Here is a 12564-nt window from a genome sequence, read left to right on the forward strand (position 1 = left end):
GAGCCCCGCATCAGGTTCCCTGCTCAGCTGGGATGCTGCTTCTCCCTCTCCCACTCCCCCTGTCTGTGCTCACTGTCTCTCTGTCAAATAAATAAACTCTTAAAAAAAAAAAGAAATTGCCAAACTGTTTTCCAAGATGGTTGTGGCATCCTGTCTTATTTTCTGTGTAGCACTTATCAATATCTGCAGGTATTGCCTCTCAGTTTACTTGTTTGCTGTTTATTATCTGTCCCCCCCAACTGGACTGAGCCGCAGGAGGGCCTTGCATCCTCAGTGCTCAGCCCCATGGCTGGCACATGGTAGGCACTCAGGGAATGAACCAGCACGTGCCAGCTGAACACATATGTGGGCACCACTTCCTCCCATCACAGGCACTGGGAAGACCAGCCACCCCCCTCCTCCGCTTGTCCTCAGGGTACCACTAGTAGTCAGGCTCTGCCCAGGAAGCCATTCAGTCAGTGGTGCTGGTTTTAGAAAGACTTCTCTCTCTCTCTCTCTTTTTTTTTTGAAGATTTTATTTATTTGAGAGAGAGAGAGCACGTGCACACAAGCTGGGGGGAGGGGCAGAAGCAGAGGGAGAAGCAGGCCCCCGGCTGAGCAAGGACCCTGACTCAGAACTTGATCCCAGGATCCTGGGATCATGACCTGAGCCAAAGGCAGAAGTTTAACCGACTGAGCCACCCAGACACCCCAAGCCTCGTCTCTCTTTTCACATCTTTAATTCTCATGTGGTAGGGTAGCAACTCCTACTTTATTAATGGAGAAATTGTTACAGTTCGGATGACTTAGCCAAAGTCACAGTGAGCAAAGCTTGCATGGGAGCCATGTAAATAAAATGTGCATACCCCCTCAAAGTCTGCCCATGGATGCCGAGGACTTGGTGTCGGGCACAAGGCCTTTCCACGGTACCAGAGATGAAGATGGGCGTATGTAGCCGCATACTGCCAGAACAGTGAGGAACTCATTAAGAAGAACCACCAGGAAGTCAATAGTAATGACTGGTTTTTAAACAGGCTTTCCTCAAATTCACTTGTGTAGTAACGGGATGGGAAAAAATGAAATCTCTTGAGAATGTTTTGAGGGTGATGCTGTTTAATTAAAGGCATTGCATTGTGGGTACCCTGGGAGGTCCCTTTCCCTGTGATGTGGGAAACAAAGGCAGAAGAAAAATTAAATTTCCTTACCACCTACAGCCCACTGACAAGTCCTTGAAACAGGCAGAGTGACGTTCCTCTAGGAACTCAGCTGCCTCAGTGTTAATACTTTGCTAAGGGCAAAAGGCAATCTTAGCCTGACTCCCAGGATCCTTTAAGTCTAACACATAAAAATTCCTTTGGAAACTTCCTTTATCTCTACCCCCCAAGATACCTGTTGGCAATCATCCCCCAAGCATAGGACCCACCGATATACATCTGAAGGGTCTCATGACTGAGGGTTTACTAGACGGTAACAAATGACCTTTTCCCAACAAGAGCTAGCCCCCTCAGGATCCTGGAAACCTTGCTTCCAAAATACCTGGGAGACTTACGCTATCCCTGACCCCCTCCCAACTTGAAAGTCTATAATGGGCCACTCATCATGACTCCAGTGCAGCTCCTTCTGCCCACAGGTCCTGTCCCCAAGCTTTAATAAAACCACCTTTTTGCACAAAAGACATCCCAAGAATTCTTTCTCAGCCGTTGGCTTCGAACCCTAATGTCTTTCCTACATCACCTGGGCGCTGTCCAGATGGCGTAGGGGAGCACAGGGTTAAGCCCCATGATGTACAATCCTTTTCCCCAGTGTTGGAGATGAAGCCGGGTCTTGAGTCTGCACCTACATATTCCTGTGGCTTCTCAGAGCCCTGTGGACAAGGCCTGAGGGGACAAACCACGCAAGAAACATCTAAAAAGAAAAAAAACATAGAACAAAAAGTAGAAAGTCTCCATCCCCACTCTTTCTGCTGGGCCTCATTTACTCCTACTCTTTACTTTGCCTCTAAATAAGCCAAAGAAGCTATGTTCCCACTTCCAGGGGAAGCAAAAAGGTTAATCATTCTCTGAGTTTTGTCCTAGGCCCCAAAGACCTGATGACACCTAAGAGGAGCCAGATCCCAAATATGTTCCAGGGCATCAGCTTCCAACAAACCTCGGCCGATGCTGGCATCAATACCCCATCCCTTCAGTGATTTATAAGATAACACCTGTTATTCACCATCACTCGTCTTTGCTCTGACCCTACCCTGGACTCCCGAAGGAACACGTCCCCTAGACTCCTTTCCAGTGGAAACCCCTAGCCCCAGCTGACGACAAGACGCATTCTCCTTTCCGAGTCTCCCAACACTCTGTCAGAAGTACACTGTCACACACGCTATTCGCTGTCACTCAGGCCGTTACTTCCTCTGGCACACATTTGCTTTTCATCCTGCACAAAGCCAAGGACCCTCTTGGCAGGTCCTGCGGGACCCCCACTCTGGGGTCCTCAGACGCGGCCCGCCTGCATCACAAACACTGTCCCATCTCTTTCCCATGCTTGCTGGCGTCCTTTGGGTAAAGATGTGTTTTTGGATCCCCGCCTTGCCTCCTCCTAGCAAAGCGATTTGGGCAAATTAGGTAGCCACGCCGAGCCCCAGGGTGACGGGGGTCGCGTAAGATGATTTACATACATGCGTGGCCCAGCTCCTGGCACTTCATAAATGCTCAGTAAGCAAATAGCTGCCCTGCTGCTATAGAAACAAAAACAAAACCAAAAACCCCACAGCATCTTGCAGCGTCTCGCAGCAGGTCCTGGCCCACAATAAATGCCGGTTGAATGGAGGCACCAGGAAAGACCCCTTTGATGGAGGGAAGATGCTCTTCCCCCTTTTCCTGTTAGCAGAGACACTGTGGTTCACCCCGCCCCCTCACCCCCACCCCAGCACTGCCACTTTGCGTCTATGTCACTTCGTCTGTCACTTAATCCCTCCGAATTTTTCTCTGCATCTTGACAATGAGGACAGCCATCATGAGTCCCCGGGGGCGCTGTGTGAGGCACCAAGGAAGCACCGAATATGGAAAGGTTTTGAGATGCTTCCGCACCCACTAGCCAGCGAACTTTGGTTCTCAATGCACTGGAGGCCCACAATTGCAATGGGGCCCAGCCATTTCCTTTCCCAAGTGGGTAAATCAAACTGGAAGAAAGAGAGCAGCGAACATCACCCAAACCCTGTTGAAAGTCACACACACCTGTCAGAAAGCAGGGCCCTTGGCAAGAAGCTTTCAGAGAAGGGCCTGGAAGCAAAGTCGAGGCCCCTGGTGGCCCAGAGGTTCTTTCTGGGGTTTGATCTGGAGACCTGTCCTCCAGTGTTTGTGTCAGCTTGTCTCAAACACGCTGGCTCTGTGTTTCTTGGCCTAAGGTCTGGTGGGGTTATAGGGGAGGCCTGGGAGTTTTGTTGGTCAGTGTTGGCCTTTGGATCTGTAGCTGTGGTCTTCTGTCTCTTCCCGAAGGCCAGCTCCCCTGAGCAGACAGCAGGGCACGGGGGCAGGAGCTGATGGGACCGAATGGAACCCTGTAGGACTGGGGTTGGGGTGACTCTCTTGGGCTCCCAGGCTTCATTCCCTGTCCTTCAGCCCAGTCCCTGGTGGATGCCAAGATACTGAAAGTATTGAACGCCATATAACTCGTCAGGAAAATCACCGTGTCCATAGCAGCATTCACTCAGAGCCAGGAAGGGGACACGATCCTGGGGCAAGCTGGGCCCAGAGGGAGTCAAGGTGGACGATTCTGCTACTTCTCTTTTCCTGGGTTTTCTGGAGGTGCCTGGACATTGCCGGGACGTCCTCTCTAGAGGACACATTTGTTTTTGTGATTAGTCAAAACACAGGGGGGCTGATTCCGAAATATGTGTCCCAGTGGCACAGAACTCGAACTTACAGCAGCATCCATGGCCGACTTTTGTGGGCCCCACTCAGGATCCTTGAACACTCCCCCTTGAGCTTTAAAATGTAGCCCGTAGGGCGCCTGGGTGGCTCAGTCGTTAGGCGTCTGCCTTCGGCTCAGGTCATGATCCCAGGGCCCTGGGATCGAGCCCCCCATCGGACTCCCTGCTTGGCAGGAAGCCTGCTTCTCCCTCTCTCACTCCCCCTGCTTGTGTTCCTGCTCTCGCAATCTCTGTCAAATAAATAAATAAAATCTTAAAAAAAAAAAATGTAACCCGTAATTCCCAACGTCCCTGTGGCTTTGCCACCTCATCGGGGTCCTATGAACATGACTGCGGGGTGAGCCCCATCCTGGCCTCACCGGACACTTAGTGACATTACCTTGTCCCTGCAGAGGCCCGCAGCTCATGTCAGGCATCAGAGAACACATCAGAATGCCCATGGGGCTCTTGGTGAGCGTGGAAGAAGCAGAAAACGAAGTTGTGTCCTGTTCTTGAAAACAGATGTTGTGTTTGACACCAGCCAGAGGGAAGGCAGACAGAAGAGGCTGTTGCCAGTACGCTCTGCCCTGTGGCTTTCATCCCCCTGGGCCATACTCCAGCAACCCTCTTCATGTCATTGTGTGTGTGCGTGCGTGCGTGTGCGCGTGCCCAGGCTCTCATTAACTCTGTGCCTCCTGCCTCCCACCGCCTGTCCCGGCTCTGTCGGTCTGTCCTGAGTTCAGGCTACCACCTCTTTCCCTGTCCGGCCTCCCATCTCTCTGCATGCTTGGGGCTGGAATTTCAAGGGAGGCATCGGAGGGCTCTGACAGCACCTTAGTGATCACTCAGATACACAAACAAGGCCAGTTATGGCCCCCGGGCCCCGAGGCCCCCAAGGTGCCTCTCTGCTGCGGGGCTTTATTCTGGTGTTCACTTTCACACCCTTCTGCTGGGCCAGCTCAGTGCCGACGGCTTTCAGGTCCAGGTCTGTGGCAGGTCCGTGAGGGCTCACGTTCCTCGCTGGGGGACAGTAAGGGAGCCTGCGCCCATGGTGGGGGGAGACATAAGAGAAGAATGGGGAAGTGGGTGCCGGGATCAGGCAGGTTACCTCCACAGGTTCCACCTGCTGGGAAGCCCCTGAGAGGGATCTCAACCTGAGGGGCTTTCTAGAAGGTGGCCTGGTGAGTGCAAGATCTTCAGTTCTGGCGGCCCAGGGCTGGGGCCTGCCCAGCAGAACTCCTGTCCCCCGCTGGCCCTGCAGCAGCCTTGGTGACCCCAAATGCACCATGCAGCTCCTGTGACCTGGGGTGTGGGTGGGGCAGTGGGGGATAGGGAGGACCGGTGACCGACTCCTAGTAGGTGCTCAGCAAACATGTGGCATTTGAGAAGCAACGTGACATCGGTGGACATGTTCAGGTTTTGGAGTCAGAGAGACTTGACTGGGGTCCCTGATGCTGCTACCGAGTAGCTGCACTACTTTGGACGAGTGGCCTTTATTTCTCGGTGCTTCGTTTTCCTGCTCTGAAAAGGAGGCTCTACGAGTTTCTAACTACACAAGAGGAGGGTGCCTCTGGCCGTGGATGCAGCTCAATAAATGAGCTCACAGTTTTGTTTGGCTGAATGTATTCCCTCTCTCAGCACGCATTCTGCTTTGTGCCAGGCACTGACACAAGGTCAAGGCTGGGGCATGGAGAGACCGCTCAGGACCACACTGCCCAGAGCTGAGCAGCCTGACCTGCTGGACGGACCAATCACCAGTGTGGTCCCCCAGGCACAAATATGTGGGTTTCAGGATACGCCATCACGGAGGGGTGGGATGAAGGGACAGGAGCGCCTCTGTTTAGCCACTTGCTTACCCAAGTGTCTGTCATACACCTGCCCCCATGCCACGCCCACCAGAATAGTCCTGACACTAAGACATGCGTGCCCACTTACATGACAGACGGCGGTCACTGCTGCCACCTGACATTCAGGCTGACAAAGGAGTGAGGAAGCCCAGAATGTCACGACACACCAAAGACAACCGCCGTGTGCCCACGTGCTGTGATCCAGAGCTGGGGAGCTGAGCTCCAGACGCCCCTCTGTGATGACCAGTTTTCTGTCACAACAGGGCCAGCTGCAGTATGGGAGGCTTTAACCGCACACTAATCTAGGTGCTGCTGTGAAAGCATTTTGTGGATTTGGTCAACATCTACAAACAATTGACTTCCAAGTAAAGGAGAGTAGCCGCCATCATGTGGGTGGGCCTCGTCCAATCAGTTGAAGGCCTTAAGAGCAAAAACTGAGGTCTCAGAGAAGAGATGTGGTCTCGAGGCTATAGTATCAATTCCTGCCAGAGTTTCTGGCCGGCTGGCCTGCCCTACAGATTTCAGACTTGTTGGCCCCTGCCACAGTGTGAGCCAGTTCCTTAAAATAAATCTGTATAAATATAGAGAGAAGATATACACAAATACACAGACATTTAAAGATATATAAATACAAATTCCACCGGTTCTGTTTCTCTGGAGAACCCTGGCTGATACACCCCCAAGCCAGCTACCTGGTCCCCTGAAGGCAGCGCCCAGGCTGCCAGCAGAGAGCTGAAATCCCTGTGGCCTTGGGTTCAACTGGCTTTGACTCCTCTCTTCGGCACTGCTCCGGCCCTCATGAGTAGAGATGGGTTTGAGTTGACGTCCCAGGACAGAAGGGTTTTTGTTTTTGTTTTTTAATTTTTTTTTATTCTTATGTTAATCCCCATACATTACATCATTAGTTTTAGATGAAGTGTTCCATGATTCATTGTTTGTGCACAACACCCAGTGCTCCATGCAGAATGTGCCCTCCTCAATACCCACCACCAGGCTAACCCATCCTCCCACCCCCCTCCCCTCTAGAACCCTCAGTTTGTTTTTCAGATTCCATCGTCTCTCATGGTTCGTCTACCCCTCCGATTTCCCCCGCTTCATTCTTCCCCTCCCGCTACCTTCTTCTTCTTCCAGAAGGGGTTTTTTAAAGCCTAGCATACCTTTCTGCAAAACCTGGACCCAGGAGTCAGCAGTATAGTTTAGGGGGTGGCAACTACAGATCATGGGCAGACCCAGCCTGCTGCCCTTCTGTGTGAATATAGTTTTACTGGAACACAGCCATGCTCATTCATTTGTGCATGTCCGTTTTCAGTGTTGTCTATGACTGGCTTGCACTACGATGGCAGAGCTGAGCAGCTGGGCCAGCGAGGGAAGGACTTTTGAGGCTTCTATGAAAGGGGAGCTCCTGGGCTCGATTCCCTAGAACCATCCCCAGCGAGAGGCTCACCAGCCACCTGGGGCCTGAGTGGGGAGGAAAGTGAGTTCTCAGGAAGATTTGATGATGCAGTTCTCAAACCTAGGGCAGGGGGCTCGTCAAACATGCAGCTTGCCAAGCCCCATCCCTAGAGATTCCGAGGCCCAGGCCCAGGTGGGGCTCAGAAACTTGGGTTTTCTCCCCCAGAGGATCCTGATGCTGGGAATCCCTGGCCCATGTTTTGGGACACTCTGGATTCCCATGCGTCCAGGCTACAGAAGCCGGTCCCTCCGTGGTGCCTGGCCAGGGAGATTCCCACAGGGACAGCAGGCCCTTAAGGGCCTCTCCCCAGGACAGTCTGGACCCCTGCTTGGCTTTGGGACGTGGAGCCACTGAGAGCCATAACACAGCCTTGCTCTGTATCACAATCAGCCAGGCCTGGCAGGGCCTGGTCAGCGGAGGCAGGTGGCACTGGCTGGAGCTGCCCCCAAGATAAGAGATGGCCTTCTTGGTGCTGAGCCAGGTCCCCCCCTGGCCAGTTCGTGCTCTTTCCCAAGATGGCATCTGAGCCTGCCCAGGCCCGGCGTCAGGAGGCGGTGCTTTGTTTATCCCCATCCTGCTGAAAGTGGCGTCTGCTTTTCCCTGCACGTGGCCACCCAGGCCCCAAATGAGGCCAGCCTGCTGTGACTAGCCTTGTCATCTCTTTGGGACCTCAGCTGCCCCAACCCTAAAATGGAGAGGGAGGTCAAGATATGACATTCCCACCAAGAGGTCTGGTTAAAGGAGCACGATGAGGTCCAGGTGAGGACAGAGACTGTCTCATTTACTGCTGAGCTCAGAGCAAATGCTCAAAGATGTGGCAGAGGAAATACTCGGCTTAGGGTCCCCTCCAAACGCCCCAAGTGTGCTCCCTGCCTGCACACACAGATCATCTCCGGGAGAGGCAGAGAGAGATGAGAAGGCAGCTAATTAACCATCGGCTCTTTATTTACAGCTCAAGAGAGCGCATGCAACACGCCATCACAGGACTACAAGGGCATAGCACCCCCCCTCCCCCTGCTGCCCCCACACTTTAAAGAGGAACCACAGCACCCCAGGGAAGTTCCCAAGAGTCAGAAAACCCAATGACTGCAACTGCAGTGGGGGGGGCACCCCAGGTGCTCCACTTGATTTCTTCTGAAAATAGACCACTCCCAGCCCAGGAGGCAGGGGCTCAGAGCCTGGGAGTTTGTCACTGCTGGTTATTAACCAAGCAAACCAGATCTCCGATTTGCCAACTCACACCTGAAGGCAAATGCCCTGAATCATCCAAAAGTCCCTGACCATCCAACTTTTCTGTTTCCCCTTATGGATCATAGACCTGGGTGTCTCAAACTTGATCGTGCCCAAGAATGGCCTGGGGACTTGGTAAAACCCAGATGGCTGAGGCCCACTGCCCGAGATTCTGGTTCAGCAGGTTGGGGATGGGGCCCAGGACCCCGTGCTTCTGCTGAGCTCCCAGGTGATGCCCTCCCTGCTGCTGGTCCAGGACCACACTGCATAAAGAGGGACTAGGAAGCCTCTTGCACCCAAAAGAGGCTGAGGATCCTGTATCAAACTACCCGTCCTGACTTAGAATTCAGAAAACACACTCCCTGCAATGAAGGTCCTTGGTTCTGCAAACCAATTCCTGCCGCCCCCCTCCCTGACACACACACACACACACACACATGCACTCCTGTCTCCCAGAAGAGGAAAGGTGATCATGGAGGGTGATGGCGCCAGCCCCATGAAATCCTAAATGGTTTGCTTTTCTGGCTCCTCTCAGTGTCCCTCCCGGCACCCACTTTCCTTACTCTTCTCTTGTCTTATAAACATGTTCCTTGCAGGTTACATGTCAGTTCACTGACTCTCCTGCTGCAAAGTGAATCCCATACAAGGCTGTGCCCACCCTCTCAGCACTAGATTTTATTCGGTGTGTTGAGTATGGCTTTAAGTGAGGATCCATCTCTGCGGTAGAAGGGGTCGTGGCTTTGGGATTTGACTTGTGGTTCAGTCACCCCTCAAGGGGCAAGCGAAGCTGTCACTTTCCCATGGGGCTCGTCCCTCATACCCTGTGCCCCTCAGCCCATTCCCAGCAGGCTTGGGGGCTACTCTTCACATGGCCGGATGAATCCCAGAAAGGAGTCCCGTGGGAACCGTGCGCACCTCTGGGGAATGGTGTAAGACTCCGCAGAAGGAATGCAGGAGGGCACGGGCCACCCGTGGTACCACCACCTACTGGTTTCCACTTGGCCTTCTGCTCAGCTCGCCCTCTGGTTGTATTTTTTTGAAACTCATGAACCCCACCGCAGACCAATACCACTTACACCTCTTCCCACTCTGCCTCTGCACCCAGGATCTTTACCTGCTGCCTCGGGCTGATTCCAGAACAGTTTTCCAAACTTCTTTGACCCCAGAACTCCACCCTCTCTTTCCTACAGGAGCATCTCCTGGCCCCAGTGTTGCAGGGGAAGGAGCCTGAGTGGTGATTTTGACAGATCATTGTCAAAGAACAGACCACCTACCAAAATTATCCTAGAAAACAAATTAGCCAACACTGGGAGCTTATTATGTGCTTGGCACTGTTCTAAACACGCTATAAGGATTTTACGTTTACTTCTCACAACATTGCTATGACGGGAGAGTCATTATTCCCATTTTACAGATGAAGAAATCAAGGCACAAGGAACTTTCCTAAGGTCACCATGGTGGTGAGAGGTGGAGCAGGCCGTTTGTCACCAGCAGCATTCCCATAGTCGGGAGGACGAGGGCAGAGTTCATGCCCAGCTGTACATTAGGGTTGCCTGGGGGAGACTTGAACACACACGAAGCCCAGACACAACCCAGACCAATGAAACCAGCACCTCTGCAGGTGGGCCTGGGCATCATCAGTACCTTTGAAAGTTCCCTAAATTATTCTAACGGGCAGCCAAGTTTGAGACCAGTGGACTGGAGCACGAATCTGCCAAATGATAGCCTGTGGGCCAAATCCAACCTGCCGCCTGTTTTGGGGTAATCTGCAAGTTAAGAAAGGTTTTTACGTTTATAAACGGGTTTTAGAAAACCAAATGACAGATAGTAGTTTGTAACATGTGAACATGATATGAAATTCACATCTCAGCTTCCATGAGTAGTTTTATGGGAACACAGCCTAAAATATTTACCTGCCCTTTATGGTAGAAGTTGGCTGAATCCTGGATTAGGGGGAATTGACTTCTGTACTAGCCAAAGAAATCTGAGATAGACCTAAGGAAGAACTTCCGGGCGGAGAGGTTTGTTAAACACTGAGGGGGGCTCTGGGATCTCTAACTCTGGGGTTAGGAGGTTTTTACCCACCCACCTTTGCAACCATGAAATGAAGGTAACTAGGGCAAAGAGCTAGGGCCCGAAGGTCCAATCGCAGAACTCCCCTGCTAGATGGGGATGGTTCCATGGGGCCTTTCAGCTTTGTCCTGACCTTCTGTGCTTTCCATTGTTGATGCCCCAGGGCCATCTGAACTGTTACCCCCCAGACATCTGCGATGCCAGACATAAGCAATGCTGTGTTTCCTGCCTGCAGCCCACCCCCCCTTAGGGTTCTATCACATTCTCAAATCAGCCACCCCCAATGAAGCTCACACAGCATGCGTGTTGTCTGGTGTAGCCTTAGACAAAACTGCTGGTGGGTTTGATTTCCAAATAGCCGGCTTTGATCTCTTTTAGTTCCTCTGCCCCACCCCCACCTCTAAGATTCCTTTGCCCATAGAACTTGAATAGGGAGACATGAGCAAGGATATTTGGTTTCTCCTCGATCCGTCTGCTTTGCCTGGTGCCAGACCCCTGACCCTGACTGATTTTTCCCATGGAGTAAACAGCCCCGGCATCGAGGGTGTGGTTCCTCTGGCAGGTGTCCAGGCCTGCGAGGAATTTGGATGGGGAGGGCTTTTGTCATTTGCAGCCTGGTTTGCCCTGGATCAGAGGGCTGAGGAGTGAGGTGCCAGGTGTGGGGGTGGGGGGTTTAAGTGGCTCTCCCGGGGTGGCCCCTAGAGCCAGATCTGCTGGGGTAGATGTTCTGGGTGGGTATCGTGGGTCTAGCTTGTGGGGGGTGGTTTCAGAGAACACCTTGACCTCAGAGGTGCCCCAATGTCTCAGTAGGCTCTGCTGCAGAAAGGTGGGGTCGGGGGTGTCTAGAGATGGTCTGTGGGAGGCCTGAAAGCCACTAAGGCCGTATGCAAAGTGGGTGCACATGCGCGATGCGTGCATTATTTTGAGCCCATATCGGCATTCGATTCTCAAAGGGCATGAACTACTATGAAACTAAAGAAGCTATAAGAGCAACGTCAAAGTGCATGTCCTGGGACTGGGTGAGCAGAGCCACAGAAACAGAAGGAACAGCACTATCGTTTCCCCCAAACACATCATATCTCAGATTACCAGCTCCCAGAGGGCAGCGGCCAATCTTCCCAAATCATGCCTTACCACCAAGCAGGGAATTAATGCAATGCTTTGTTTTTAAAGATGCTACACCTTTGTTCAGGGAAGGAAGAGAACAGCCTGTTCCTGCAGACCTCACCACCGTGAAAGGAACTCCCAGGGAGGGCTTCTCTCTCACTGAAAGCCATGGAGAACTTGGAATAAGTCCGTGGTTGTGGAGAAGCAAGGATGCGGGCCCAGGAACCCGACAGGCTTGGCCCAGGTGCAGATCCCGGCTCAGGCATTTACTCCCTAGGACCTGGGTGCTCTCGGAGGGGTTCCCGCCAGCAGCAGCAGCATGCCCCCGAGAGCTTGTTAAAAATGCAGAATCGACCCAACCAGACTCTGCATGCTATCCAGATCCCAGGGATTCTTACACAGGTTAAGGTTTGAGGAGCACTGATGTGGGACCCTGGACAAGTCCAGTTATAACTAACTGCCTCGGTTTCCTCACCGGTAAAACGGTGATAATGCCTCCTTTGAAAGGTCATTGTGGTAACTAAATGAGATAACGTATGGCACGCATTTAGCCCAGTGCCTGGGACGTACAGGTGTTCCGCCCTCATCGGCCGGGGTGCTCTGTCTCTCTGGTCCGTTCCCCTTCTTGACGCGCTCAGAAACCTCTTCGTTGTTTGACTTGAAGCGGCTGCAGTGCTGAGGTTGGGCAGTAGAGGGCGCTCTCGACGTTGCCAACGCGGAGCACCAGGCCACCGGGAGGCGCAGGCCTTGCGGGTCCTCCGGGGGCGGGGAGGTGGGCGCAGGAGTGCTGCAGCTTGGCTCCTGGGCCAGGGCTCCCCTCCCAGGGCTGAGGGTCCCGGGCTCGAGCCTGCAGCCTCGGTCATCGGGTCCCCCATCTGAACTCCCACTGCTAGTTCTAAACAAATCGCCCGGCTTCTCGAAACGTCGGCGCGGGCGCCGGTCCCCAGGCCGGTGGGGAGGCGCCTCCCGCAGAGCCG

General features: G+C 53.0%; 1 non-coding gene across 1 annotated transcript; it reads left to right on the forward strand.

Moving 5' to 3' along the window:
• Positions 1 to 1703: 1703 nt before the first annotated feature.
• On the forward strand, positions 1704 to 1886 carry LOC118020458. Its single transcript, XR_004681894.1, has one exon. It is a non-coding gene; the product is annotated as a small nucleolar RNA SNORA73 family (small nucleolar RNA).
• The last annotated feature ends 10678 nt before the right edge of the window (positions 1887 to 12564 follow it).

Source organism: Mirounga leonina, unplaced genomic scaffold (assembly GCF_011800145.1).
Source record: "Mirounga leonina isolate KUSES-001 unplaced genomic scaffold, KU_Mleo_1.0 Mir_173, whole genome shotgun sequence".
In the NCBI taxonomy this organism is placed as follows: Eukaryota; Metazoa; Chordata; class Mammalia; order Carnivora; family Phocidae; genus Mirounga; species Mirounga leonina.